The sequence below is a fragment of the Lissotriton helveticus genome, chromosome 7 (assembly GCF_964261635.1).
Source record: "Lissotriton helveticus chromosome 7, aLisHel1.1, whole genome shotgun sequence".
Taxonomy (NCBI): Eukaryota; Metazoa; Chordata; class Amphibia; order Caudata; family Salamandridae; genus Lissotriton; species Lissotriton helveticus.
In genome coordinates, this window is record NC_136068.1 from 540,130,406 (window position 1) to 540,156,324 (window position 25,919).

At 42.2% G+C, this 25,919-nt stretch overlaps 1 pseudogene; it reads right to left on the reverse strand.

Moving 5' to 3' along the window:
* Positions 1 to 12,600: 12,600 nt before the first annotated feature.
* Positions 12,601 to 25,919, reverse strand: part of LOC144769156 (YTH domain-containing family protein 2-like) — a 49,330-nt pseudogene continuing 36,011 nt past the window's right edge.

The window sequence follows — 25,919 nt, forward strand, 5'->3', positions numbered from 1 at the left end:
GAGAAACCAATTTGTACTCTTGTATAATGCTCCTTAAGGAAGGAGGCTTATCTGGAATCATCTGTAAGAACTTAGCTCTACATGGTTACCACGGAGAACTAGATTGCACTGACCCCAGATTTTCCACAGTTCTTCCTATCAATAGATGCTTAAATCTGTAGCAACTTTATTTTGGTGGTCTTTCAGAAACCCTTTGAATAGACCCCAAAGTGATAACATCTTATTGATCCCTCTCAAATTCAGCACATATTTTGTTAATTTTCTCATAAAAGAAAGCTGTCAGTCTGTTGCTCCTTTGAATGGGGTTGATTACATCCAAAGATGAGCAGCTAGCATTAGCAAAATAATATCAAATGCAAAATTAATTAAAATATTTCACAATTTGGAACAAAAGATAACTTTTCAGAAAATGAAGGTAGGGAAAATATGCAGGTTCATATTAGCAAAGGTAAAGTTTGCCCTTTCATTTCTACATTCCCCTTTTATAAAATAACCAGCTCTTTCAAAGTGATACAGTGAATTTCAGAAAAAGCTTCTTGTTCACTCCCAGTGGGCTGCAAAGGGACACATGAGGAGCATGGAAGGTGTCTCCTTTCTGCTTTCAATTGTCTAAATGAGTTCCAGAGCACTGGAAGCGTGAGCTTCCAATAATCATGGGAAGATTTACCAACCTTTCACCCGAGCTGCATTGTGTGAAAGGGAGAGGGCAGAATTGATCTATATTTTCAAAGACATTGAGCCTTTCTGCTATCTCCTTACACTGTCACACTAGCATCAATGCAGACACCATTGTAGCATAGTGCAAGGGTGCCTGTGTTACAGGCAGGATTGTTTTTGTGCTTAAAGAGGTACCTTCCTGCACAAAAACAATCCTTGGATGCATATTCCTATTTTTATATTTGATGCAGAATGCAGTTCAAATTGAACAAGTCAAAATGTAACCTTGTTATGCTTCTGTCGGGTAGGCACACCATTCTGGCTCAAGCCCAAGCTTACAAGTTATTGTAAATCTGGATTTGCATCAAAATAGGTGGGTGGATGCATGGGAATGCGTATGCTCCACTCACGTAATCAATACCCCACGCAAAGTAAGGCAAAGCAGCAGTATGCCCTACTTTGCATTACTTTTTATTTACTGAACCATGCAAAGGAATGCATAGTGGCTTTCCATAGCCTCGTAAATCCAAGTGAAGGACTTGTGCTGCTCTGTAATGACTTGTGTTACACAAAAACAATGCAAGTCCTTAGCAAATCTACCCAACTCTGTCAGTGCGTTGGTACCACAATGTATTAAATTAAACATCTAAGTCTTGCTTATTTCACAGGGCAGAGAAAAATAGAGAGACTCATTTGCATCTATTAAAAACAAATTCAGATGTATAATGGAAATAAGGAAAGTGGAATTTATGAGTAATTGGTGCTGCTCATTTTCAAAGTTTATGCAAAGCATCCTTGCTCATATTATTAAACACCAGCTCAGAGCAAACAGAAACAGAAAATAGAGAGTGAATTAGATATGGCTTACTTTATTATTAAATCTATACTAAGAGTGATTGGAGTATTAACCAGTGCTTTCATTGTAACATTGAATCTACTAGATTGGGCTAAAGGCCGGAGTCTGAACACCTTCGACCTCATCTTAATGGATCTGGGGATCTCATGCACTTTTTATCAATGCTTTTGCCTTGGAGACATCTACATGAACATACTCCGGGGTGAGGATTATTACCTGAATTATATCTCTGTAGTGTTAAAGCAGCTTGTAATAGGGATCTCGATTTCCAGTTTCTGGCTCACTACCTGTCTCTGTATCTTTTACTGTGTGAAGATTGTTGACTTCAACTTTTGTTTCTTCATCTAGTTAAAGCTGGGTATGTCTAAGGTGGTGCCCTGGCTGCTGTGGGGGACTGTATTGTGGTCCCTGTGACTCAGTGCCCCTGTGTTCTGGGAAGCATATGGAGATTTCCCTCAGAATTCAACAGTCAATCTGATGGTCAACTCTACAGTCCCAGGTGGTGAAGTGGAATGGGTCAATTCATACTTTACTGTGCTCAACGTTTTTGGCTTCTTTGCACCTGTTCTGCTTGGTACTGTTTCCATCACCCTAATCCTTGCATCGCTCTGCACACATATCCAGCGGATGAAAGAGACTGCGGCTGGGTTCAGTCAACCCCGACTGAAGGCTCATTTTGGAGCAGCCAGAATAGTGGGCTCCCTCCTACTTATCTATATTCTCTTACTTGTGGCAGCATTTTTTGTAAAGGAAGATCTTTCACCCTTTTCAATTTTGATTCTGCAGATCATCAAAATCTCAGCGATTCCCACACAATCTATCATTGTGATCATGGGAAACACAAAACTAAAGCAGGCTCTACTGAGGTTTCCTTCGTCTTGTAGAAAGTGAAGAACTCTCTCATTAAAGAAACATATGAGACCCTGGCATTTGAAACCTACCATGCAATATTTGACTAATTTACAGAGGTGTTCTATGAGGAAGTAAGACTGGAAATAAGTAGGATTATAAATGTTCAAATATTTAGGAAAAGGCACGACCAAGATTGAACATGTTTTTGTGCTGTTCTCATCACACAAGTAACAGTGCCAAGTCATGCCCTTCCAAGACTGAAATCCAACAATGTACAGAAAACTGGAGCACTGGAATTTCGTCTCCACCCGTATCCATTATGATTATGCAGTTATAAACTTTTGATATTCTACTCACTGTGTGCCTTAATCATTTTAACGTGTGTGAAGCATTTAAACGTATTAATTAAATGTAATCATCGTAACAAATAGAGATTCATATACAAATACAATAATGGTTAGCTAGACATATAATCCTGTTGTTTCATACTCACATTTGAATTTATTCTGAAAGCTATATTTGTGTGTGTAAAATCATGTATTCAAATTCGTCTTCTGCAGAAGCATTGTCACAATTCTTGTTAGCTAGAAAAAGGATTATTGTTTGCATAAGAACACATATAGTGAAGCCTAAGGGAAGAGCTTGGCAATGAGCGTGGAGACTTAATGGTCTGAAGAAGCCTTCTGTTCATCATGAACGAGGACCATGTTATGTTATGTTATGTTAATTGGGCTCTTCTATAGCGCAAACGGCTACTCGCAGTGGAGTGTCCCGGCGCTTTGGCGAAGAGGACCTTTATTGGAAAGGAAACATAACTGAGAATAAAAGACATCACAATTCATTAGTAAAAAGCCAAGTTTTTAATGCCTTTCTAAAAGACATCAGACTAGGGGCCTGCCTAAGAGCAAAAGGAAGTTCATTCCAAGCGCGTGGGGCCAGGTAATGGAACGAGCGCCCGCCTTGTCTAGTTCGTTTGATGGATGGAACGAACATTTTGGACAAGGAGGCAGAACGGAGAGCTCTGCTCGGTTGATAAAGAGCAAGACGCTTTCTAATATACCTAGGACCCGAGTCATGAAGGGCCTTGTATGTGAGCGTCAGACTTTTAAAGAACACCCTTTTGGCTAAAGGGAGCCAGTGCAATTCCTTCAGCAGGTTAGAGGCACTGGCTCGTCTAGGGAGACCATATATAGCCCTAGCGGCTGAATTTTGCACAACCTGGAGTCTCCTTACAAGATATTTAGGAAGGCCTAAATAGAGGGAATTAACATAATCCAGGCGCGACCCTACCAATGCCTGGACAATAACCCTTCGATGGTTCACAGAAATCAAAGGGAGAAATTTCCTGAGCATCCGCAGGATTCCAAAACATTTCCCTGCAAGACAGGCTATTTGAGGTCCAAAAGACAACTCATTGTCAACAATAATGCCAAGATTTTTAGCCTTGGTACCAGCATTGGCAGGAGGAAAAAGATCCTGAGGCCACCAACTTTTCCAGTTTGGTTCAGAGACACACCCGAAAAAAAGCAGCTCCGATTTATCGGAGTTGCATTTCAGGCCGTGTCTTTTGAACCAATCAAAGACTGCTTCTAAGCAGCCTCTGATACGGGTCCCATCAAACACCTCGTTCTTATTGTGAGTAAACAAGAGCTGGGTGTCATCAGCGTAAGACACGATCTGAGCGCCAAACGACTCCGCAACCTCTGCAAGGGGGGCCATAAAGATGTTAAAAAGCAGGGGACTAAGAATAGACCCCTGAGGGACCCCCACTTCCAGGGCTGCCATAGCTGCGGAGTGAGGTGGCGCCCAGATCGTTTGTCGACGGCTGGCTAGAAATGATTTAAGCCAGTTCCACACCGTCCCCCTAAGACCACAATCCCAGAGTCGAATTAGGAGGGTGTCGTGGGGAACGGTGTCGAACGCCGCCGACAAGTCTAACATGACCAGCATGGCCTTGCCTCCCGAGTCTAAAACCTCTCTAATGGCGGTGGTGACTTCCAGTAATGCGGTCTCTGTGCTGTAATTCGCACGAAACCCAGATTGAGTACTGTGCAACAAGTTGTTATTCTCGATGAAGTCAGAGATGGATCGGTGCACATGTCTTTCCGCCACCTTCGCCAGAGCGGGGAGGAGAGAAATAGGCCTATAGTTGGCATGTATGATGGGATCCAGAGTTGGTTTTTTGATTAGTGGAAGAATAAGAGCGCTCTTCCAAGCCTGAGGGACAATGCCAGAAGACAATGAGGAATTCAAAATAGAGTTAATGGGACTATTTAGCACAGAGGCTATTTTGTTGAGACAAGAGACCGGGCAAGGATCTAAAGGGGAGCCCGATTTCAAGCCTGTCAAGTGGTCTAATGAAGCAGCAAGGCTTAACTGCGGGAATTCCCAGAGAGTGGGATTTACCGAAAAGAAGGCATCAGGATCAACAACCCGAGGCTGTTTGGAATGAGTCGCAAGATCGGCTTGAATGGTGGTTATTTTGTCGACAAAATATTGTGCAAGTTCATTCAGCCAAGATTCTGAGTGGAGCTGAGCAGAGATGGCTAAAGATGGGGAAGTGAAGTCCTTAACAATTTTAAAAATCTCCTTACAAGAATTATCCGATTCGTCTATCCGACGTTCAAAATAGGATTTTTTTTCACTCCAAATCATCTTATGGTAGGATCTGGTCAAAGTTTTAAACTTTTCTCTCTCTCGAGGATTATAGTCTTTCCTCCAAGTTCTTTCTGCTCTCTTGCAGTTTTGACGAGCTTCTCTAAGCTTAGGTGAAAACCAAGGGGCAGAAAAACGTTTATTTCCAGGTTTGACGGCTTTCTCAGGCACGAGATCCGCCAATATGGTTGAGAGCCATTCCGTATAAAGAGGTAGGTCAGTTTCCACATTACCGGACAAAGTGCAAGGTGAACGTGCCAAAGCCTGGAGTAACGTATCGCTAGATAACAGATGAAAAGGCCTAGAGAAACGTTTAGCAGAAGTAGTGGGGTTCAGTCTGGAGGAAGAGACACTAGAAAGACTAAAAGTGATTAGGAAATGATCCGACCATAATACAGGTTGAGGGACAAGAGCGTTAATCGGAACAGTGGAAAAAACTTGGTCTAAAATATGGCCCTTGTTATGTGTGGAATCATGAATGAATGGAGTAAGTCCTAGTGTTGCAGTGACCTCCATAAGTTTCATCGTATCAGGATTTGCAGCCTTGTCCATGTGTATATTTAAATCGCCCAAAAGTAGACAATGTTCAGATTTAAGGCATGGAACCGAAAGAGCAACCTGTAGCTCGTCCACAAAAGAGCCTAAAGGACCAGGGGTTCGATATGCCAGAATGCCGGTACAAGCATAATGAGGAGACAGATGAAGAGTAAAGCCAAGCGCCTCGGTGTTCTGAATGTTATCAACCGGGAAGGTAGTGCAGTGCAGCTGGTTGTTAACTATAATAGCTACACCGCCCCCGCGCCCAGATGTTCGGTCTCTCCTAATGATAGAATAATTAGGTGGAATGGCATTGGCTAAGTCTGGAGCAGAGGTATCACTCAGCCATGTCTCAGTGAGAAAAAGGCAGGATATATCGGAGTTCTCAAGCAAATTCCATATATCTAGCGCATGGCAGCCTAGAGAACGTGTATTGAGAAGTAGGCAAGTGAAAGTAGTCTCCGGATAAGTATGTTTTGGTCTATTATATATAGGGGCTCGCCAGCCACAGACCTGACACCCTTTTCTTAGGACCCGGTGGCCCGGAAAAACCGAATGGCAGCGCCCTATCGGAGGACGAAGATCGGAAAGAGTCTCTGAAGAATAAAAGTAGCACATTATAAAAACCAATAGTAGTACAATACCAGCCAAAGGAAAGAGCCTGCCAGCCGTCCTGCCCCGTCTGCTGCCGGAACGCTGACGGGCGCAGACGGGCAGGACTCTGGCACGACTCAGGCGCAGGGAAGGCGCCACCTTGCGCGTCCCCGCTGCGCGTTGAAAAAGTGGAGCTTTAAGTAGGCCGGCGGAAGTAAAGAGAACCAGGCGCCACGACCCGCACCAATATGGCGGCGTCAGGCTTCGATGGTTACACCAATATGGCGCTCCCTCACCACCCCAGAACCGGGCCCGCAAAACAGCGGTGCTAAGGTAATATTTTATCGTGCAAGTGAGGGGCCAGGAGAAACGCTAAGGCACACAGAGTAGATTCACTTTAAAATCAAAAATGCCAAAGAAAAATGCAGCGCTATGCAAACAGTTGTAAAATCACCGCGTTAGCGCAGAATCGCGCAGTCCTTAAGCGCAGAATACACAACCTAACCTTACAGGCACCTAATTGCCAAGGAAGATCGTCAGGCAAGTTCCGCCTTAAGTAGGCCGGCGGAAGTAAAGAGAACCAGGCGCCACGACCCGTACCAATATGGCGGCGTCAGGCTTCGATGGTTACACCAATATGGCGCTCCCTCACCACCCCAGAACCGGGCCCGCAAAACAGCGGTGCTAAGGTAATATTTTATCGTGCAAGTGAGGGGCCAGGAGAAGCGCTAAGGCACACAGAGTAGATTCACTTTAAAATCAAAAATGCCAAAGAAAAATGCAGCGCTATGCAAACAGTTGTAAAATCACCGCGTTAGCGCAGAATCGCGCAGTCCTTAAGCGCAGAATACACAGCCTAACCTTACAGGCACCTAATTGCCAAGAAGAGGAACATTAGATGTTCAAGGTTGCAGTTACAATCTCAGTTTCTATGGGTTGGGAAACTCAATGGAGGTTGCGAATACTCCTCTAAAGTAACAAGTTGATTGGATCCCGGTAGTGCGGTAAAAGATAAGGACGTTTCAAAGCTCCTGTTATTTTAGTTGGTGTTCTCACAGTTTTAGGTATATTCTTTCCAGACCTGGTGGGAGACAGAACTCTCTGCTTTCTTTTCCTGTGAGTGTGAAGCGTCATGCTACACACTGTTCCTCTTCTACAGAATCTTTGTCATACTGACAATTTCCGAACTCCCTAATTAGAAGGTTCTCCTTTGATGATTTTATAGTCGCTCTATGTGTAGGAAAGAGAAGGGAAGCTTCTCAATGGAACATATATTTACTATACTCTGTTTCATTGCCGTGTTGTAATGTAGCTGTTTCTATTTTCTATTTTACGGCTAAATCTACTGGGATATTTCAGGTTATCAACTGTATTGCTGAATCTTTTAGTCCTAATACTAATATGCTTTTATGCTGGATGGATTATTATCCTTTAATAAACGCTTTTAATTGCAGCTATTGATTCCTGGTCCTCAGCCTGGAGTTGTGTTGGCTTCGCAAGTCTGAAAAACATTGTTAATGCCTACTCTCTTACCCTGCTTCACATCAACCCAAAAAGGTCCATACGACCAATGGGCCGAAATCTTTGATGACTTTATTGAGAGTCTATGGTTTGAGAATCTGCATGCTCTCAACACCAGTTACACATTTTGGGGTTCAATGGCCTACAGAGACCGCCTTTTGCATATATCATTCTCAATGCCCTTTTCTCTTTCAAAGAAATTGATTATAGAAACCCCCTCCTCATAACCCCAAAGCCTTGACAACAACGTTAACATAAGTGGTAGTGGTGGCTTGACCTTACAGATGGAACAAGCACCACCAAGTGCTGAGTCCCGTGTAAGCTTTCAAATTCTGTGGTGAGATGACTGCAGCAGTACAAACACAAGTAGATGATGGACTGAGCACTGAAACATTTAGGACACTCACCCCCAGTCATAGATCTGAGTTGAATACATTATTGTTCTTTAGCTCACTTCCCAACCCCAGTTCAGACCCAGCTATATGCAAATCGGCCCTGACCCTGTGCGCTATGGGAACAGTCCAGCCTGAACTGCCAAACCAGGTCTTCCCTGGACCGGAAACAAGCATCCTCGGATGGTTTTGGGGTAACACCCCCTATCAGCCAGGCTACCTTGAATCCAGTGGCAGAGTGAGCAAGGGACCCACGTCTCGGCATATCCTGCCAACTGAGGGTGAACACAGCAAACACAAGGAGATGATGGACAGAGCGCAGACACTTTTCACATACTCACCCCCAGTCACATATCTGGGTTGAATCTATCATCATTCTTTAGCTCACTGCGCCACCCCAGTTCAGACCCAGCTATTGGCAAATCAGCCCTGATCCAGTGCCCCATGTGAACAGTTCAGCCTGAACGGCCAAACCAGGTCTTCCCTGGACCGGAAACAAGCCTCCTGGACCGGTTTTTGGGTAACACCCCTCATCAGCCAGACTAGCTTGAATCCAGTAGCAAAGTGAGCAAGGGACCCACATCTGGGCATACCCTGCCAACTTAAGACGAGCAAAGCATACACAAGGAGATGATGGCCAGAGTGCTGAAACTTTTCTGACAATCACCCTCAGTCACAGATCTGGGTTGAATCCATCATCGTTCTTTAGCTCTCTTTGCCACCCCAGTTCAGACCCAGCTATATGCAAATTAGTCCTGACCCTGTGCACCAGGGCAGTGCCAGTCAGATCAAAGAGTCTGAGAAAGCACCATAAATCAGCTCTGTGAAACACTCCAGATGTAGTCTGGCAAACAAAGTTCGATACAGAGCATCTTATTTGTGGCACAGAAATAGGGGCAGAGAAAGATACTCTACTATACAGAAGAAATATGGTACTTTCGTCTGTCCAGTTAACTAGTCCGTAAGTCTAATGTAATTCAAAAGGTAATGAGAAAAGACAGGAGCATGAGAAGAAATGTCGACAGTTTGCATGAGCCATTAAGGCCCTTCTGCTCTGAGCACATTAATGGGACAAAAGCCTGATCTTGTCACAAACAAGATAGGTGAGTATGATGAAAGGGCCTTGCTTGGCAGCGGCATGAGATAACCGTAAAAAGAGTGAACATGGACAGCCGTTTGTACAGTTGAACAAACCCTACAATCTGTGAAGAGTACATGAGATTTGTGCAGTCTCTTGTATTTAGATTGTCCCATGAAGCTGTATAGCTTCTGCAGTGGGTAATGCATATGGACAACAATAATGATCGCTCTAAGACTCGTGGTTCAACTTGCAATCTTTGATGCAGTGAAAGGTGGCTGAATAGGTTCAAATATAACAAACCTACAGCACTGTGACTGCTGTCAAGGACATATACCTGCTGCCTAATATCATACTACAAAGGGAAATGTCATGCATCTTGAAGCAATCAGAGCACTGAGACTAATACAGAATCCACACCCTAAAGTGGCATTTGTTCAAGTTTAAAAATGGCTGATGCTTTTCAATATTTACTCCGCTGCGGCTCCTCCGCTGTGGCAGGGGAGCTTTGCCCCCTTGCCCGCAGAGGCACACGTAAAATACAATGATTATCATTTTATTTTTTGGCCATATTTGTCTTGTGTGTGGGGCCACATCACTGCAGTATGGGGAGGGGGAGTGTTGGGCACTGCTGTCAGTGTGCATGACGGTTTGGCCAGCCTTCTTATGATGACCAAACTGTCATGTGCACTGACTCCTTTCCAACCCAGCTGCCTTGCTAGCTGGAGAGACAGCAGGTGCAGGATCCCAGCTCCAGATGGAGTGCTCCACCCAATCCTGATGTGGCTGCCATGGTGAGGGCAGTATCGGAATTGGATTCAGGGGAGTCTGGGAGCCTGTGCCCAGAGGAGCAGAAGAGCAGCTCGTAGAAGAGCGCCGAGCATCAGTTAAGTGTTTTTTTTATTTGTTTGTTACTGCCCCATGTTGCCTACCATTTTTACCAGACACCAGCCGCTACTGCATTTACTACATTCCCATTTTGAAATCATCAGCGGCTACTGCATAAAACAAGTTAATCAATCTCAATTTAAATTCTGATGTACTAAAGTATTATTTTCATTCCAGCTTGTTTGCAACTTCACCATCATTTTCCCATGCAACTGGGGTACAGTGCAAAATGTCTATTCCGAGAAGTCACAAAACGTCTTCCTCTTTAATATTCATGAGGCAGTAGTCTATTTGCGATCTTTGAATACAGATATTGAGGTTTATGAGGTTCCTCCATCTTGCATCCGTTCTCATTGAATGGTGCCATTGTTTTGACAGCAACCCTTTAAACTGACATGGGTTACTTCCAAAAATAGTATTAAAGTAAAAAATATAACCGTTTCTGGTGGAGATTTCCTAAAAAAAGCCAACTTCATGAAAGAGGTGAGGAAGTGGCTGCAAGAGATAGGCATAATTATAGTGCCTGATGATCCAATGGTCACATTGTTTGGAGACAAGGAGATGGGGAGGAGGCACTGAGGTTTGGTTATGGGAGATTTGGTCCTCAAATCCTGACAATGTTGACATTTGTGGTGGTCAGCTTATGGGATAAGAAACCCATGGAACCCTTGTGCATTAGGAGTATTTGTATCCTCCTTCCAATGGAAAAAAGTATTACATGCTGTGCAAGCATAGAAAGAGCATTCCTCCGTATGTTGCAAACCATTCTAAGATGAATGTCCTAAAGCATACTGACACAATGGCCAGTGAAATAGATGTAATGCAACAACCAATATTAGATGACATTCACTGAGCAGATTTGGGGGGGCATAAAGCAGTGGTGTAACATATCTGGAGGGTCCCCCCTTGCAAAGTACCTGGAGGGGGCCCCCCACACTTTGGACCCAGTCATGAGCTTTCAGGCTAGGAGTCGACCACCCATTAATAGTGCTGGAGGGGACCCCTTGGAGCTCTGGTATCTCCCTGTACCGGAGGAGCTGCAGGGGCAAGCATTACTCCACTGGCAAAAAGGTGTTCACTAGACTGCTTTCTGCACACCCACTGCCAAAATACAGCACTGACATGGTGTATGCAGCCCTACAAATGTGTTACTCACCCCTCTTAGGTCTCGGTACCAGATACATTGCATAGCAGCTTACCAAGGAAAGGGGGACACACTTTCATGTCCCTTGCATGTCGAGTACCTTCCAGCGATGGCTCCTCCGCTAAGGCAGAGGCTCGTCACCCCATTGCTCTAAGAGCAGTGCAAAGGAAAAGCTAAATGATAATAACAGAGCGTTATTATCATTTTAATTTTATTATAATGGACTGTAGCTAGGTTAGGGCAGGTGGGTCTTAGCTCATTTCAGAGGGAGGAGTGAATGGTGCACCTTAGTGCACATGACCATCATGCGCACTTAGTATGATCTCCACCTGGGTGGAGAACATGCATAGGCTCCTACTTCCCATCTAAGTGTCGAACCATGTCACTCAGACCAATCACGACACTGCCATTATGTTGATGACAGCAACGTCCTGATTAGCTAGGGGAGTCTGGAAACCTGGGTGCAGCCGGAAACGAGGAAGAGCAGAAAAAGGAGGAAAGGTAGCGGCGGGTGATCAGCGGTGAGCAGGTAAGTTTCTAACTATCCAGCCACCGCCCCCCACCACTGTTCCCTGCCAGCTGCACCTGGTACCTCCTACTGAAGGCCATGATTCACAAGGTGGAAGCTGTCTTGCAAATAACTTCCCGCCAGCCTTTCCGGTCTGAGTAACAGATCACTAATGTACATTGCATATTGACTCGCAAAGGAGCAGGAGTGGTATGTAATATTACATATTACATACCACTTATCATTAGCAATTGTATATGAATTAAAAACTGTACTGTGCCAGTTGGAATGACATTTCCAGTCGAAATAATGCCTTGCATGTTGCAAAACATAAACTTGTATTTCGCGAATCAGAGGCTATGTAATCGCAAAATAGTTTTGTACATCTGGCCATAAATGTTTTATTTACATTATGGACCAACACCAATTTTTAAATGTATCCAACTTAATACAATACAAGTCCTCATAAGGAGACATGGGACACATAATCATTAGATACAAATCACTATAGAATAAGGTCTGGGGAAAACAGTCAAGCAATACGTAATATATATTGGATACCGATCCTGGACTGGAAGGAACACATTTCCTTCTGCTACACTCCAAAAAACAGAACTGTATTCAAATTCAAATCAACAGAAAATCAAGGTTTCACTGTCTCTTATAGAAATAACCCATCACAGCTTTGCAAAATGGTATGTATATAGGATATGAAACACTCAGATCCATCACAGAAAAGGTACATGTGAAACCGATGGCTCTAAACACATATAAAAGAATAATGATGAGTTCAGAATGTCATGGGCAATTTTTATTCCAATCTCAAACTACATTGTACTGTATTTGACATCTCTACAGTACACTAATACTTCAGTTAGTGTTGCCCCCAGCACTGTGTGTGACGTAATTTGTGTTTCATTAGTTAACCTTGAAGATAAATCTCCAGTCTTCCTCTGGTGGACCACCTGTGATCTGATGTGCAGAGTCATAGAGCAGGCCTTTAGTATCTCCTCCTGAAATTCAAATTAGATGTCTTATCAGTCAAGTATTAGGATTGTTATGCCTAAAGTGTTGCCCCATGATCATCAAATTCCGTGAACTGATTTTCCCATTAATTTAGTGTATCAGATCTTTCAGGCACAGTGATTTGCTCTTTCTGAAATGATTGTTTTCCCTTTGGTTTTATGCTTGAGCAAAGGGTTGTTTTCATGGAGAGGGAGGGGTCTCTTATTTGTGCAAGGGAGAAGATTCTTGCTATCTGAAGCCTTGTTATGCCAATCCATTAACTATTATGGAAAAACAGAATGCTGAGATAATTTCAAGATGTATATGATGCAGCTTCTGTGAGCCCACTGAGCTATTATCCCCCAGATCAGTCATTCATTTGTTCTCTACTCCTCTGCCATGAGACCAATCGCTTGGAAGGCTTAGGTCAAAAGGCCCTAAGGGAGAGAAGTTTCATAGGCCTAAATTGTACGTTATTTCCTTTGGCTGATTTTAGAATGTGCACCTGGATTGCAGGACCCGCAGATGCTTTCACAGTTGTGGAAACATCTTTTCCAAATTGGGTTCTGGCCTGCATTTAAAGTGTGAAACTACGTTTATAGCCTGAGGGAAGTTGCACAGAACGATTGCACTAAGGCAGAAGAGGTGAGGGCCATATGTAGATAGGTGTATTGCGATCACAAACCCCGAAATTCGCAGAATTCTGGGTATTTGCGATCGCAAATGTGTGTGATGCAATGTAGGTAAGTAATGTGCAATGCAAAATTGCTAATCGCAAAAAATGCGATTACCAAATTAGCGATTTATGGTTTTTGCGATTTTTTTTTTGTTGGAAGGTGCGTACCAATAATTGCAAAAATCGCAAACACCGTTACGCAAAAGTGCGAATTCACAAAATGCTATGTAGGTAAAAATCGCAAATAGCGATTTCACGAAATTCGCTATTTTGCACTTCTCTATTACCACCAACTCAGACCAGGTGGTAATCAGTTGCAACCTATTTAAGCAGGTCCATAATGTAACAGTGGCTTCTCACAATGGCTAGGCTTTATGTAATAGCCAGGAGACTGCATATCCGAGAGGCTGTAGAGAGAAGGAGACGCCAGGAGAGGATTTACAGGACACGCATAACCCTCTTCCAACGCAGTGAGGCGGACATCCATGTGCACTACAGGCTGCATCCAGAAAGTATCCTGGAGCTGATAGAGGAACTGACACCCATGCTGGAGCACCCCACATACAGGGCCCACACCATTCCCACACACATACAGGTGTTGTGCTCACTGCACCTCCTAGCGTCACAGAGTTTTCAGGGGGTTATAGCCGCAGTAGGAGGGGTGTCCCAGAGTGCACTTTCGCGCTTTTTCGAAGCTTTCCTCAATGCCATAATGCAGAGGATGCACCACCACATCAAATTCCCAGACACACAGCAGGAACTGGACTAAACAAAAGAAGATATTTACCAAATTGCTCAATTCCCCCACGTGTTTGGTTGCGTAGACAGATCACATGTCGCACTGTCCCCCCATCACACAATGAGTATGTTTTTAGAAACAGAAAGTCATACCATTCTTTAAACATCCAGGTAGTCTGCAATGCCAAACATGTGAATACATTTATAGTAGCAAAATTCCCTGGAAGCACTCATGATTCCTTCATTTTTCGACACTGTGGTTTACATGGCGGACTCACAAATGGCGAGTTTGGAGAGGGATACCTGCTAGGTAATTATTTGGCACACACAAACAGTAGTATGCAATGTCTGAACTTGCAGTATCTTAGTAAACAACAACATACTTTATCCCTGCAGGCGACAGTGCCTATGCCGTGTGGGACTACATCCTGACACCCTACCTCAATCCATCCACAGCTGCTGAGCGGAGGTACAACACTGCCCTCAGAGCCACAAGAGCCACCATTGAGAGGACATTTGGAATCCTCAAAAGCCGTTTCCGGTGCCTCCATAAGAGCTGAGGTACCCTACAGTACAGCCCAGAGATGTGTTGCAAGATTGTGGTGGCCTGCGCAATGCTACACAACATTGCTACCAAGAAGGGCACCCCAGTGGATCTGACAGAAACAGACACATCAAATGAGGAGGATCCAGCTCCCCAACGCAGACATGCAGGTGGAGCCGGGGCAGCTGCCGGGCGCCTGAGACGTGATGACATCACACAGAACTACTTCTAGGTGAGAACAAATAACACAATGACTAATGTTGATGAAAAGAAAATAGGTTTATTCCCCTAACTGCAGGATGTGAAAAGTCACACAGTGTGACTGTAACTTTGTTGGTAGCACATGGTATTGTCCACACAGTGCCATCATGATAGTGAGTTCAGTAGTCCTCATGGCATGCGTTGCCTCACAACATGCCATTGATGAATGCCGCCCCTTCACCTCCAGCGTGCACGCCCTGATGCCCCTCCTTCAGCCTGTGCACTTGCCTCGCTGTTGTCATCCACAGCTCTGCCCTGACGCCCACTCCTACGCTTTTCAGAAGGTATTGCTGGAGTCGGTGTGCTCCTGCTGGATTGCCCATCTGTGTCCAGGCTCCCTGGTGTTCCAATTCCCCCAGTGACAACAGCCCGCATGTGTCACCTGCACCAGACCCCGAGCAAAGTCCTGGCAGCAGTGTGCCATCTCATGTTGCATGCTTATTGTTCGCCGTGCTAGCATGGATATTGCTGTGGATTGCCGGCTGACAGCCTTTGTGAACTGGTCCAGGCGGGTGTGTAGCCAATGTTGTTCCCTGCGCCGGGCCTGCCTGTCCCTTCTCTTTTCCCTCAGATTTGCCTCCGAAGCTTGTGCGATTGCTGTCACCCCAAATCTCAGCTCCGACATGTGGCGGTTGTGTTGTGCTAGCTGGCGCTGGATTGACATTATCCCTTTACTTTGCAGGCGCTGCACACGCAACATGTTACCCTCCAGCCCTGCGAAGACCGAGTCTGTACCCGAGGAGGCATTGCTGTTGTTGGCCCGCGCCCTCTGTCTTGCACCACTGCCAAGTGTATTTGGTGCGCAGGATTGTGTTGTGGCCTGCCTTGGGTTTTGTGTTTCTGCAGCCTGTGTGCCCTCTTCATTATCCATAGACTCGGATACCATTGGTATTAGTGCAGAAACAATTTTGCGCCTTTGTTTTGCACTGCTGGTGTGTCACGTGTGGCACCCTGCCTGCTCCTCATCTGTTGCTGTCTCCCCCACTGCAGCCACTGTGCCTGTCCTGTGTTGTGGGTCCAGCTGCAATAAAATAGCACACATGAGTTGTGTGTTTTTATTTTTTTCATATCAATAAAGCTCTTGACACTACAAATGACATGACTACTTGTCTATTTTGCACATTGCTAGTATGACTGTTCCCTATGTACCCTTTGTATGTGTCACAGGACCAGTTTTCAGTGCATGGGACTACATTTCCCATCATGCAATACAGGGTGATCCTCAAAACGTGGACCGGATTCCTATTCATACATGGGTATTTTGGGGTAGGAGTGGGATGGGTATGTTTTGGGGATATTGGCATGCATCTTACCTTCTATGGTTTCTCTGTTCTCAGAGCTGTCAAAGTCAGCCACGCCCATCATTGCCTCAGGAATGAGTGTGCCCTCCACCAACTCCTCCAGGGGCATCACATCTGGTGCACTGGAGGTCCCACCTCCAGTCTTCCTTGCCTCTGCCAATCTGGTGGCCACCCTCTCCTTTGATCTCTGCCTCATGTCGTACCACCTCTTCCTTAAGTCCTTGGTGGTACGGTGGGTTACGCCTATGGCATTTACCTTCTCTTGGTTGTCAGTCCATATTTTTCTCTTCCTGGCCTCAGGGACACGAAGTGAGGCTTTCCCAAACAGGAGGTCATGTTGACACACTACCTCCTCAGTCAATACCTCAAGTTCCCTCTCTGAAAATGTTTGCTTTCTCTTCCTGCTGTGTTGCTCAGCCTGCTTGTCCCCACCCTGGGATTCCATTTCAGCTACTGTTAGTTGCAGAGACAAATCTACACTCCCTCCTCACTCTCTTTCAGGCAGCAACTGACTCAGGAACAGGTGCAGGCAATCAGGTGCGGCATGGGCAGTCACACTTCCTGATTGTGATGTCATCATTCTGCATCTGAATTGTCTTTTCCCGTTTTTGCGATTCTTTATTAGCGATTCGCTAATAAGGGATCACTATTTGAGAAATCGCAAAATAATTATGTGAATTTTTGGTAATCGCTATTTATTAGCGATTTTTTATCTACATCCCGTTTTGCAATTCCGAAAGTGCGATTCGCAGAAAATCGCTTTTTCAGAATCGCAAAACTGGATTTACCTACATAGGCCCCTTGTTTCCCTTCCCCACTTGATTTTCAATTATTTTTCCGCTAGATATGCGCCCAACTAGGGCTGTCACTCTGCCTCAGGATGTTAAAAAACAGACATGTTCACAATTCTCCTTCAGTCTCAACTGCCTGCCTCCTTTGTTCATATATGCTTCTGGTAGTGTACATACTTATGGGTTGAAAACTAAGCACCAATTACACACCTTCAACCCTCTGTCCTCAATGCAGCAAAGCAGAGCGATCAACGCCTTACTGGGGGACTTGAGGGACATGATGTAGGGTTAGAACCTTAGAAGTCAAAATAGCATACAATAGCCCATAATAAATCAGAGGCCCAAGCTGGAAGGCAGTTATGATGAGCAGCTCTAGCAACATTTGAACCGATGCCAGTAAGGATTAGTCATATCGTGGAGTGTTTGGCTGACATGTGGCATCCTCGTACAACCTTATGGCAATCAATCCTGGCCATCCAAAATATTAAATCACTGACATGATCCAAAAATATTGGGTCAGAAATATTGATTGAAAAAATATTATCTCCCTATACTTATAATGGTAAGAGCAAAAATGTCAGAAAGAAATATTGTTTCACACTAATATTGTTAAATAACATGCATTAAAAACATGTATACATAAATATATATTTATATGTATATAGTAAATCTTAAAAATTGTAATATATAACAATAATATAATGTAAATTAAAGAAATGTAAATTAATCTGTAATACTATATATAAACATATACTTATATAAACACACACACATATGTGTCTTTATATATATATACATATATAATGCAACACTAATCTTAAAAATATATATTTAAGTTTATATTACATTTTGTAGGTTATTTATTTTAATTTACTATTGTAAAAGGCATGTATATATATATATATTTATATATATATATATATATATATATATATATATATATATATATAATATTCCAACAGAAGGGGCCCAGTTTTTGCTGCTTTCAGCGGCACTCTTTTCCGCAGTGCAGAGCTCCTTCAGCTGAGCCCAGACGATATTTATCCAGCAATGAATTACTTCCCTTGAGAAGTGACAAAATGGAGCGCATACAATAAAAGATTTCCTCCAGCGTTTATTTTCCAAAATACGGGTTAGTCAGGTTAATCCACAGCTTCCAACCTACGCGCTTCGTCCTTCATGAGAACTTGTTCACAGTTAGGTTGCCAATAATTCTCAGCATACTTGTTTGAAAAAAAAATAATCACATGACTTCCTGTTACACCATTTTTTTGCGTGTGCGAACTACATGGTCAGACCTTTGGCATTCTGGTCTTTGTAGTTTTTATGCAAACTGTGGTTTAAGATTTATATTTTAACATATTACGAACTCATTTTGAAAACACCATTTTTCTCATCCAATAACAATTTATAATTGACCCCTAATTTCAGGTGTTTAAACATCATAATTCTCTTTTATCTTATTTCTGGTTTTGCGCCCCTCGTGGGCTAATTTCTTTGTTTTCAATATAGATTGATTTAAATTATCCTGTCAGTTTGCATTGATGTGCATAAAACTATTTAGGAAAGGGAAAAAATAAAAATGTAAAAGTAAAAACAAATTAAATATTGGGAGTTTAAAATTGGGAGCTAACCCAAAACTTTGGAAGCGAAATACATTTGTTAATTTACTATAAATATACATAAAGTTCTTCGTCCTGGTTAAGACCGTGTGGCGTGTAAGTTTGGAGTGCCAGTATTTGTCCTGATTCCTATTGATGCAGTTTTTTCTCGTGATTCCCTCCTCTCACGTGTTGTTCCACAGATTCGATGCCGTAGAATCTGAGTTGCTTCAATCACTATTGTGCGCCTGTTCCATATGTTTGGCCACAGCATTGCTTCGATCCTTAGCAATCGTGGCTCTCACATGTTCCAAAATTCCTTTTTTTAGTTCGTAAATAGTACTCCCAACGTACTTCAGATGGCAAGGGCATTCAATTACATAAACCACAAATAGTGTCTTGCATGTTATTAGTTTCTTGATTTTCCAGATCTTTTTGTTTGCCCAAATTACCTCCTTGGTGTTCCGTGCAATTTGGCAGACTTTGCAATTATGACATTTATTAAAGGCAGTAGTTTGTAGCCATTGTGTAGATTTGTTCTTATTTTGCCATAAATGACTTTTGACCAGATTATCCTTTCGATTTGGTGCTCTTCTGAATGTAACGTTTGGTTGGTCTCCTATAATGGGAACAAGTGTTGGATCCAATTGAAGGATCGTCCAGTTTTTCTTTAAAATATACTTTATTTGTTGTGCTTCTGGTGACAGTGTTGTAATCAAACGAATTTTGTTTGTCTCACTGATTGGTAACTTTTCCTTGAGTAACTCATCTCTTGTTTTTGAATCTGCTCTCTTGTGGCATCTTTTTATTACCTCGTCATTATAGCCTCTGCCTTTAAATCTCTTTGTGGTTTCATTCTTATGTTTTTGCCATTCAGCATCTTCTGAGCATATTCTTTTTATGCGTAAAAATTCCCCATAAGGAATATTCTGTGTTAGGGAATTCTGACGGAAATTTCTTGCATGTAGCACTGCATTCGTAGCTGTTGTTTCCGCGATTTTGATTACTATCTGGTCATCTTGAAGCAATATATTTATATATCCATGTAATTCTTCAATGCAGATTGCTATATATATTAAAAACATATTTAACTAACGAACCAAACCACATTCACTGGATGATGTCATCGGTGATGTCATCAGTGATGTCACTGACCATGTCATGAATTATGTCATATGTGACATCATCAGCAGTGGATTGCGGGCGCGCGAGTTATACTTAGTACAACTAACTATAACGGAGAAATTTCTATGGTTTTGTATGAGTGAACTGTCCAGCTAACTATAATACCCCTAAAACGTATGTTTTTTTCTGTGAATTTCTAAGGTTTTTCAAATGATAATTCCTAACTATAACCTGCCTCAAACCTATGTTTTTTCAGTGAATTTCAAAGGTTTTTTAAATGCTAATTTTCAACTTTAACGTAATTCAAACCTATGGTTTTTTTCAGTAAATTTCAAAGTTTTTTTAAATGTCAATATCTAACTACAATATCCCGATAACCTATAGTGTTTGTTAAGTAAAATTTAAAAACACATGTATACTTTTTATAGTAAAACCAAACTTAACAGTAGTGTTTTTTGACTTATTATACCTCCTGGTTTTATGGTATTTATTTTTTGGACATTTCCATCTATATTTATCCATATTTAAAAAAAAATAGGTGTATGTCTATTTACCCATATATATTTTGTTTTTTGTAAAAAAAATTAATCTGAAATTAGTATATTTCCACATTTATTTTACTGATAAATGTGCACTCATGGGTGAAAGACTGACCGTTTTCACACACATGATAAACTATACACAACCTTCAAATTAAAATGTGCGACTTTTATTATACGAGGATATATATTGCTCTTTAAGGATATTTTCTAAAAGTCTTATATTGTTTTGACCCTTTCACTTTCATAACTACAGACCTATTGCCCTACTATTCATCATTGACAGCATTTACAAATGTTAAAAAAATAACCCAATTTCCGTATTCATCCACACTTTAAAATAAATACAGAGGGGGAAATAAATACTTTTCTGTCTGTATTTATCTGTAAACATAAGTAAAAACATAAATCAAGGAGCCCTACTTATAATTTAAGAATATTTTCAACTTAATTAGCAGTAATTCACATATAAGTGTGGTAAAAGTATGACACAGCACCTATAATACCTGTCTTTCATGAACAGTGTTCACATTTCGATTTCAAAGGCCATCAGCATCTTAACTTACCACTATCTCACTGTAAGTAATACCTTGCTTAATCTTCCCAACGCCCCAAGCGCCAGCACACTTTACCGAGGGTAGCTTTTCGATTTACAAATGCTAGCATTTTTCTAATTAAGAAGCATAGTAATACCAAATATTAATCCTTTTTTTCTTCTATTGTAAAAGATATTTTTTTATGTCTTCTATTTAGATGTTTTTAATCATGAGAATGCAAAGAACACAGGGGCATATTATCAAGGGGGTTTATCTCTGCTTTTTTGGCTTTAAAAGCCAAGAAAGCGGAGATAAAATTATCTCCCTATTACCTAGCTGTCGCTAACACCAGTTAACGACAGCTAGTAGGAGATAGCGACCATCTTGGGCCCCGCTTTGCATGTCAGTGATATTTATCACTAATGACATGCAAAGTGGGCGTGCCAAGATGTTCGCGACTGGAAACAGTCGCTAACATCGCTATCTCCTATTACCAACTTTTGGAGATATTCGCGCTAAGCGCGAATATCTCCAAAAGCTAACACCTGCCCCTGAGCAGTTCTTAGTCATGTTATCCAATGGTAGGTGGATAACATGGCTAAGAGCATTAGCTCGGTAATGCATGAATATTGCTGACTTTTCAGCGATATTCATGCATTTCGGCCGATTTTTATCGCTTAGGAGATAAACCTTGATAATATCAAGGCTCCTAAGCGATAAAAATCGCCACAGCTCGGCGATAAAAATATCACCGCTAAACCAACATAGCGATAATTATCGCTAGTTGTTGGTAATATGCCCCACAGTTCACAGGGTAACACTTTTTAAAATCACCAACGTATGTAGATAATAATGACCTTATAAGTGTTACTATGGAAATCGAAACCTTTACAGCTTCACAGTTTGTAACTTTTCCCAACACATGCAGAAGTAAAACAGTTAAAAGGTGAGCATGTGTAAACTGTAAAACATGACATCTACATAGGCTGAGCAAATCTTCCTTCCATAGACTATTAAACAACCAAAAGCTATATAAACCACACCTACTGTGCAATTAGTTTCGTTTTCGCAAGTTATTTCTGAGTCGCCAATCTGTGATGCAGGTTCCCTTTTCTAGTATCATATTCTTCTTTTGCGTCAACAAACATATTCTGAAGATGTAAGTTCTTTCAATATGGCATAGGCATAGTACTTAGTTATAATTTGTGGGTATTTGTCAATATTTAAACATTTATATCTATAAAAAAATGTTATTGCATGTTTTTTTGCTTTTTCTCTGTAACATCAGCAGCTTGTTTTCAGAAACAGATAGATTACAACAAACATTGCTCCTTTTCTGGCTCCTTTCAGCTTATATATTGTGACTTTCTATATTATAATATTGATACTGTACTTCGCTTGAGAGGTGTTGGTGACCCGTCGGCGCAAACCCTAAACATTTACAATCAACCTCACCCCCTTCCAGTTGTTTCTGTGTTTTCCCCTAGGGATCATATACTGTTAATATATATATCATAACATTACCAGTTATGCTGATCTCAGTGGAGTTCATGACCCGTCGGCACAAAGAATAAAGATATATAAGCAACGTCACTGGCTTCTGGTTTTTAGTCTGTTCCCCCTTGTGATCATATACTGTGAATATATATATATATATTATAATTCTCACAGTCATGATCTGAGAGGAGTTTATGACCCGTCGCCACGAAGATCAAACTTTTTCACCTCCCGGAGAAAAGAAGTTCATTAAATAATTACCGCTCGAAAGTATTTCATTATGGATGTTCTGTTAAATAGATAACTTTATTTTCCTTTTCTTTTTACTGTAATAATGGTATCAATTGTTATATTGTAATAGATTGCCCTATTGTTACAGAAGAGGAATAGGAGATTTTTCTGCACCATCTGTAATATAGCTTTCAAATATTAAAATATACTTGATCAGGTATTTTTTTCAAGAAACATATTTTACGAAATTGCAGAATAAAAAATATAGCTATCATGCCTACTTTGTTACTTTAAATATTTAATAAACCCTACATTTCTGAATGTTATTTTCGAATTTATATTCTTATTTGCGGTTCCTATTCACCTTCTCCCTAAAGAATATATATGACCAGTACAGTATATTATAAGAGTACCATCCTATATATTTTTAAGTGAGTATGTGGTTTGTTGGCGGAACAGTGTGCAACCTCTAAGCTCTACGACAGATCGTTCCTGAATTCTACAGAATACAACTTTGAAAAATAATAATGCATACATTTCTATGTAATATGAAGTCACTTGTATTTAACTGTTTTTTACTTGTTCTCTTGACCTCAGATAATGTAGTGCGGGAGTGTTTGTTGTAGCACTTCTATTCTACTTAATCTAAAAGTAACTGATGCCCTCTTACATTATCAAGAATATTGGGCAACACTTTTACAAACTGTAGCAGAAAAAAGAAGGATATAGCCACTCTTAACTGATATTTTATGAAATTCCATTTTTAATTGTCACCCCTTTCATATATACAGCTACAGTTTCTGAAGAAAGTTTACTTGTATTTGCTAAATAAAAACTGTTTCAAACTTAGACTGAATTTTTTGCAGCGCAACCTCACATCCCCATCAGAAAAGTAAACACCACATTAGAAGTAAATAGTACTCCTGAGAAGTATGTCACCCGCAAGACACTGTCATTTTTCCACCGTGATTTATACACCACACGACAATTATATAAATGGCCCATGAAACATATCAAAACATTTTTTTCCTTCATAATCCCTCTCCATCACCTTATGAGCACTGTACAGAGTTAATAGTGTTCCTAAACTCCCCTCTACTACTTCCCTTTGCCATACTCCTTTGGAAGTGCGTCACAAAATCACTGACAACAGTGAACCGTTCCCACCCAATAAGGAGCAAACTTGTGCCCGGAACACATTAGCCAATAAAATGTCCATGTTGTTCCACAGAGGAGGAAGGAATGACAGCCAAAACTTCTACTTTTAATACTTCACAGCCAATGAACATTAAGCTTCGTAAAGTCCCTCTTGGAGCGCGTTACCCTAATACTCCACGAACAGGAAGGAATCGCTAACAACACTTTCACTTTCAACAGTTTCCAGCCAATTAACATTAAGCTAAGGAAAGTCCTCCTTGGAACACGTCAGTCATTCAGATGTCCCTCCTACTCTGCAGAGGGGAAATGAATGGCTGACAACACTTCTACTTTCAATAGTTCGCAACCAACCAACATAAAGCTCAGGAAAGTCCTCCATACAACATGTAAGCCAATTAGATGTCCTTGCAACTCTCCGGAGCAGAAGTGAATTACAGAAAATACTTCAACTTTCAATAGTTCACACCCAAATGAACATTAAGATTGTTGTTAGAACACCTTAGCCAATTAAATGGTAAATTTGTTTCATGCACACATACAGAACACGCCGTTCAACATAATAATACATTTCCTGTAACAAAGTGACTGTATCAGTAACAAAATTGAACACTGCCTAATAAATAAACATTTTCCCACATTATATTAAAGAAAAGCCGCAATAAGCGCATTGTTGTTTTCCCGATATAATTTCCACAGCTATTGCACCCCCCTTCCAACATGAGTGAAGCCCCAGGACTGTGAGGACCCCAGCGAACCCCTGCTATTATTTTTATTATATTTCCCATTGACTTCTTCTATGACTAACGGTTCCTATAGAAATAGTTTAAGACTCCAGCACAGTAACTATTTTGATTAGCAACATAGTGTGGTGAACTTCTAACCTCTGTGCTCACTAAACTGTTACTATGGTAACAGACAGAAAGCCATTTGGTGGAATGGTTGAAAGGTACTGGCTGTACAATAACCGTTATATTTACATAGGATTCTTTACATGACAGAAAGGAAAGCAAAATAAAACAGAACACTGTTTACCAGATGTACAACCCACTTGCCCACTTTCGCGACCAAGGCCCCCCCCTTCAAAATCAAAAGTGTGGGGACCTCAACGACCCACCTCAATCCCAGGGAACCACCACCCCGGGATTTAGTGTATTGTGGGAGGCAGGCTGCGTGACCCTATGCCTAGAGCCCTCGAAGGCCCTGAGGACTGCCATGCCCCAGGGCCGGCTCCTGCAGTGTCCCGGGGTGCCTACCCACAGGGACACTGCTGTTTGCTATGAGAGGGCGTGATTCTCGCCCCTTCCGCCCTCCCATAGAAAACTTAGTTTGGATTTTGAAAGACAGAGCAGTGAAATGTATTCTCACTTTCAAAATCCAAACCAGATTACTTTTCCATATACAACTTAGCATCTTGCCTTGCGGAAAAGCAATGCCGGCTCCCGAAGGACGCAGAGAGCCGGCGGGACCGTGGGAGCATTGTGGCTCCCCCCATGGTCCCCACCATTTTTTTATAAGCCTCGGGGGATGGGGTCTCCGAGGACATTAGAAATTACTGATAAGAACAATTTTTTAACGGTAAAATTAAAAGTCGCATTGGATGCACGACTCATAATCTGTAGGGTGCACAAATCCAGCGCCTTTGAGGCACAACTTCTAAGCGTTTGGGAACCACCATTGCTTTTCCACATGGGGAGATACGAACATGCACCTCCCATGTAGAAAATCAATCTTATTTACATTTTGAAAGAGAGAAAAGATTTCCTTGCTATGGGAGGGTGGGATAGACACCCCAGGACACTGCAGGAACCAGCCCTCCCACAATACATAAAGGCCCGGGAGTGGTGGTCCCCAGGGCTTTGGACATCTTGCAGCCCCCCAACCATTTTTTTTTGCCTCGGCAGTGCGGCCCCCTGGTGTGCATGCGCTGGATGCACGACTCATAATCTGTAGGGCAGGGCCGGCGCTAGGCACGGGCAGTGTGGGCAGCTGCCCAGGGCCTCGCACTCAGCCCACCAGCATGGGGCCCGAACCGATCGTGTGCCATGTTGGTTCCCTGTCTCCTTGCAATTAGGGTCCAGGGGAGGCTCCCCTCCTCCCTGGGCCTCTCAGGAATGGTGTCTGGAGACCTCGGGGAGGAAGATGCTTCCCCTAGTCCCAATTGCAAGCAGACCCATTCAGAAACACTGCGGGAGGCCCATTCTACAGGATTTTAGCACCCACACAGTGTTAGCTCT